General features: G+C 38.1%; 1 pseudogene; it reads right to left on the reverse strand.

Annotated features, from left to right (window-relative positions):
• Positions 1-3,228: 3,228 nt before the first annotated feature.
• The window catches only part of LOC101567830, a 72,211-nt pseudogene continuing 69,598 nt past the window's right edge, over positions 3,229-5,841 (reverse strand).

The following is a 5,841-nucleotide window of genomic DNA, read 5'->3' on the forward strand; positions in this document are numbered from 1 at the left end:
GGGTGGGGTGGGGGAGGTGCTACGGAGTGGTGGGGGGTGTCCCAAGAGGGTGGAAGAGGGTCTCACCCACGCTGTGCCTGGGCTGGGACTGGTAGGTCCCGCCAGTGCAGGGTAGCCGGAAACTCTCCCACACACTCACAGGGCCTTGGCTAGGACTGGATCTGGGGGTTCCCAGAACCTCAAAATATTTTAATAATACTCTTTTTCTTATTGTAAAAGATAATATTTTTAAGCTCTACCTCATACTTCTGATGTACTGATGCTCATATGCTCCTGCATAGCTCATGTTGAAATAAAAGACTTGGCCTTTTGGTCCTGTAAATTTGCCATGATTTATTTCTAAGATTTATTTATTGTACTATTTTGGTAGTACAGAATATGTACTAATTCTATTCAAAATTCTAATCCTGAGTACTGTGAACAAAGCTGTCACTTTAAAACATAGAATTGTATGTACCTTTTACCCTAAAGTGCTCCATAGATTAACAGCTAATGAGGAGCAGCGACAGAAAGTAGCATCTAGCATGAGCTCCTCACAGTGTCTGACACGAAAGCCCTGAAATAGCCATGGCTGGATGATGCAAGGACAAGCAGCCCAGTGTCAACCATTGACATTCAGCACTAAACAGTGTAAATCGTTGGCATTAGGGGAGCTAGCAGACTGCCAAATCGTGATTTCTTTGTGAATCAAGAAGAATCCTGGGCTAATTTATAGTTCGCAATGTAGACCACTAAGGAAAGATCACGTGAAGAAATTGGGAGAGGTAGCCATTCAGAAGCCAAAAAGAAGGCCCTAACTAGAAACTACATGCTCCATGACTTTATTTTAGACTTTTTCTTTTCAGCAACATGATAATTTAAATTTTTGTTGTTGAGCAACTCAGTCTATCATAGCTTTTTTTTGTTGTTGTTGTTTTGCAGAACTGGTGATTGAACTCAGGTCCTTGCACTTGCCAGGGAAGCGCTTATTCTACTAAGCCATCTCCCCAGCCTATCATAGCTTTTATGACAGCTCTATCAAATTAAATGTTAACAGATATTTCATGTATGCAAAATGATACACACATATGTAGCATGTAATCTTACCTATAACAAAATAGTAGAACTTCAAACGCTATTTTAATATGCAATCAAAAATAATAAAGTGGTACAATATGAGTTGTATACCCAAAGATTTTTGGGTTTTTTGTGGTACTGGGAATTGACCTTGGGATCCTATGCTTACCAGGCAGGTTTGTCTGCCACACTGAGCTGGCCCTTCATACTCAAATGAGGATAAGCATTTGATAGTTCTACAACTGATAATAAGCTGACCTGTACATGAAAACAATATACAGTGCTTGGCATTGATTTAATGTTTTATTGAATTACACCATCCCCTTAAGAAACATTTGTGTATTGGTTTTCTGTAAAATAAATCATTTCTTTGTTTCTGAAATGAAATAATTTTGTTCTTTTTTTTAGAAAAAGAAATTGCATCATTTGATTCAAAAACATATGTAGTTACTTTCCTTTGACGAAACTGGTTAAAATATAATTTAGGAATCAGGCTGGATAAATGGATATTATAATAGTTCTGCATTACAATGTCATTGTAATGAAAAATTACAATGCAAAAGAAATCATACCCCAAACCCCCAATATTTAAGATGAATAACAAAAAGTATCTTCTCTGTTGATATTTCTACACATATGTCAGTAGACATATATAACACAGTAGATTAACAATTATGTGTGGAATTCAATAATTCTATGTCTTTGGGGGAATTATTCATATTGAATAATAACTTAATTAAAAATCTCAAGAGGGTGTAATGGCTGAAAAATGAACTTCACTGAGTAGATTTCAGACTTACATAAAAATAATAGCTTGTATTTTTAGCTCCTGCTTTTCTTTTCTCTCCTTCAAATACCATGAATGCAGAGATGATTATCTGGGTCTCTTAAGAAGTCTTCTTTGATATTCACCATGAGTTTTCATAGATAGATATAGAGATTGATATAGAGACAAAGATCAAAAGATATTCAGAGCAACTGACAGATACATGCATTGAGTTTATACATAAAATATTGAATTCAGAGTCCTGGAATTCTACTGTAAACCTGAATGTGATAACAGTATCTGTAAATGAAGCTCAAATAAAGTGAAGCTTCTTTCTTGAAACAGGAGAAAGCTAAATCTAAAAAGACAGTAAACAGAGCCTCTCCTCTATTGAGCATATAGTATCTGTAACCACAGTTCATATTTTATGAAGGTGAAAAGACAGAGTATTAATAAATTTGGGAAGATGTTTAGATATTCACCTTCCACATGAAAAATTCTCCAGAAGAAATAAAATCAATGTAATCATTTTGTTCTATGTGAATGAGGTGATTATATGCTTACAAAAGAATAATGTATAGTTAGGACATGTATGAAGAAATGACAAAAGGAATAAAAAGGTTAGAAATAACTGAAGTGAAAATACATGTGAACATTGTCTAATTAGAGAATCTAATGAGATATTTCAGTTAAACCCTAAAATAAACTTTTAAAGTATCCCCTGGCCACAAGAATGAAACATTTCTTAGAAAGTATTAGTGAGTGTTGCATGTATATCTCACATGGCAGAGTGCTTGACCAGTATGCACAAGGCCTTGCATTGAATTAGTTGACATTTTCACCAGCAATTTAAAGGTTTCCTTTTCCCTACAACCTTGCTAGCAAATTTTTTTAGTCCTTGATATCATATGCATCTATATTCACCTAAAATTAAACACAATTTAGACAGAAACAGTAATACAGCACATGTTAATAATTTTGAGGGCCAGGGAGATGGCTCAGTAGAATAAGCACTTGCCTGGCAAGCGCAAGGTCCTGAGTTCAATACCTGGTACTACAAAAAAAAAAAAAAGATAATCATAATCATAATCTTAATCATAATTTTGAGAGTAGTATACATGATTAGCATAATTTTTTAAGTTTCACATATGTAAAATATAACAATAACTGCCACCATTATATTTTATAGTAAATTGATGTTGTCAGTGTTATATGTACATTACCTCTAATGACTAAAGTTATCACCTTGAAGTAACATGATCATGTCCATCTTTTTAAATATCAGTGTGTCTTTGTTTATACAAGAGCTCCTTTTATTATACAGGTGCTTCAGAGGCCCAGACACCATCTGTGTTCTCTCATCCCACAGGAACCACAGCTTGGGGAAGGGGGGTCAGATTATTGAATTAGTCACCAGCACTGTTACCATCGCCAGAAAGGTCGAGAACAACAGACATCATGGAACGAGGGTGCTTTCTGGCAATTTGATCTGTATGCTTCTGCATCTTCTCATTCTTCAGGGCAGATGCCAAAATCTGGCCCTGTTGCAGGGTGTCTGTTTCCTTAATTCTCTGCAAAACTTAGCTATGGTCCACTGAGCTGACCTATACCATGCTACTATTCTTGGTGTAGCGGTGGTCCAAGTGGTATTCAGCCCACCCCATCTAATAATGGCTTGGATTGGTGCAATATCCCAAGGGATCTCCACTCTGATATATGGTAGTTTTATTTTAATTAGTATCTGGTATTTTCATCGCTGGAGAATGCCGCCTCTTGGTCTCCATTTCAAGTGGGTCTATGTCACCCAAAATCTTGTCAGACACTGTGGTCAAGCATTCCATGGTGTCTTCCTTGGCTGCTCAGTGTCCTCAACGTTAAAGATCTTAGTCATGGCCTTAACAATCTCAGCACTGAGATGGGAAGCCAGAGTACGTGTGGGAGGTGGTAGCATATAGAAGCTGATACTCCCACTCACCCAGTCAGCCAGCACAGCCTTGGCAGCCTGCTCCTGACTATGTAAGCCTATACAAGCCCCCTTTTCCCACTTTCCCAAGCAGGCTTACACCGCAATGGGAGAATGTTCAGTAGTCTAGAACCCAAACACGCCATAATAGTTGGAATTCTCCACACTGCAGTGCTGCAAGAGAGTCTTCCCTGGGGTCACAGGTCTGCCAGCTTCTGTACATGGATGCAGCTGTGCAGGTTGGCACCAACCTTTGAATTGGTCCTGGGATAATGACTGGGTCATCTAGCCACCTGATAAACTTGTCCAAGTAGACCTCCCGCATGAATTTAGTGATCCCAGGAACAGCTCCCACACTACACAAATGGCTGCGCTTCAGGCTATTGATCAGGTTACTCTTCACAACATTGGGAAGTCCCACAACACCTAACAGAATATGAGTAGGTACTTCACACAAGCCACAATAGTTCCTCAGAACCCTCAAGAGGTTTTCAGCTCCAAAGCAGGCTTGGTTTTCAGTAGTGACTCAAAGCCTGGCTCCACTAGCACACTGCACTGAATCCAGTTCTTGGTCTGATGCTGGGTGCTGGCTTTGAAAGCCACAGTTGGCAGCTCATTGCAAAAGTAATCTAGCCATTTCTCCACAACCTCTTTGGAAACCTGTTTAATTTTGTTCAAATCCAGTTTCTTGTTGCTTTCTGCCTGCAAAATAGCCTCTTCCTTTTGGAAACAGTGGCAGCCCAATGGGTCTCTGGCATCCAAGACTTCCAGAATCACACCAGAGTATTCTACCACCTTGCTGAACTCCCTGTACTAAACCTTCTTTGTGGTCTCATCATCCAACTGAGGAAACATAATTAATTCTTGCAAAACTTTCTCTTTGCCTTCAAACACCTGACAGAAAAATCCTGACAGAAATTTATGATGGTCCTGTGTTTGTGTTTCTCTTGCTCCCCGAGAGCTTCCTGCTTCTCCTTCATCTCCTCAAACCTCTTCTTTAATTCCCCTTCTGGACTTATGAAGTCATCGTAGTGAACAAAACAGGAAGTAAAGGACACCCTGGAGGTTGTTTTCTTCCCATTTTGCTTTTCAGGTTTCTTTCAGCCTTTGGAACCTTTGCTTGAATTTTTAGATTTTCATCAACTTTCATAATCATCAACCAGCTTGGAAACAGGTAGGTTCAAATCTGCCCACTTCCATCTGCACTTCCGGTGGAGACAAGGGAGGACAATGTAGCAGTGTGTCTTATGATGATGAAATTGTTAAAACATTCACTGTATTTTTAGTTATACAAAATATGTGATTATCTTTAAGGTTTTTTTTAATGTATATTTTTAAATAGAACACGAAAGTGTTAATTACACATGAGAATATAATAAAATCTATTACACTAAATTAAGACATGTTTTTCATCAGTAGTTGCTTAAATACAATGAAAATTCAACTCTAGCCTACAAGTCGTTTTAGCCACAGAGGCAACAAAGAGCTAGTATTTAAAATATGTAAGAGCCCCAGGAGATAGCTCAGTGGAATAAGCACTTCCATGGCAAACCCAAGGGCCTGAGTTCAATCCCTGGTTCCACAAAAAACAAACAAACAAACAAACAACAACAACAAAAAAACCCTACAAAACAGTAAGGAAAAAAAAAAAAAACCAAAGTATCAATTTGATAACAGTGCTAGCAGTTAGATAGATATATATCATGACCACCGTGAGTACCGTTTTTTGCAAATGCAACTGACAAACATTAAGAACTCAGATATAACTGCTAGATCAATGGTATGTGTAAGAACTTACTGGAGAGGAGGGTAGAAAATAAGAAAGTTCTGCATCATTTTCTAAAGTTGAATGTAAAAAAAGAACCGCACAGGTCCTGCTTTATCTTGGTCTTAACCATCCAGTAGAAAAATATGAAGACGAAATATAGGAAGTAAAGCCATGCTATTATGTTGAGCTGTTGGGGACTCAGGTCAATAATTTCTGACATTGCCAGTTAAACAGAAGACCCAATGCTATTATGGGCTACTGGACTCTTTTAGAATATTTTGCTGAGTT

The sequence above is a fragment of the Octodon degus genome, unplaced genomic scaffold, assembly GCF_000260255.1.
Source record: "Octodon degus isolate 3935 unplaced genomic scaffold, OctDeg1.0 scaffold00018, whole genome shotgun sequence".
NCBI lineage: Eukaryota > Metazoa > Chordata > Mammalia > Rodentia > Octodontidae > Octodon > Octodon degus.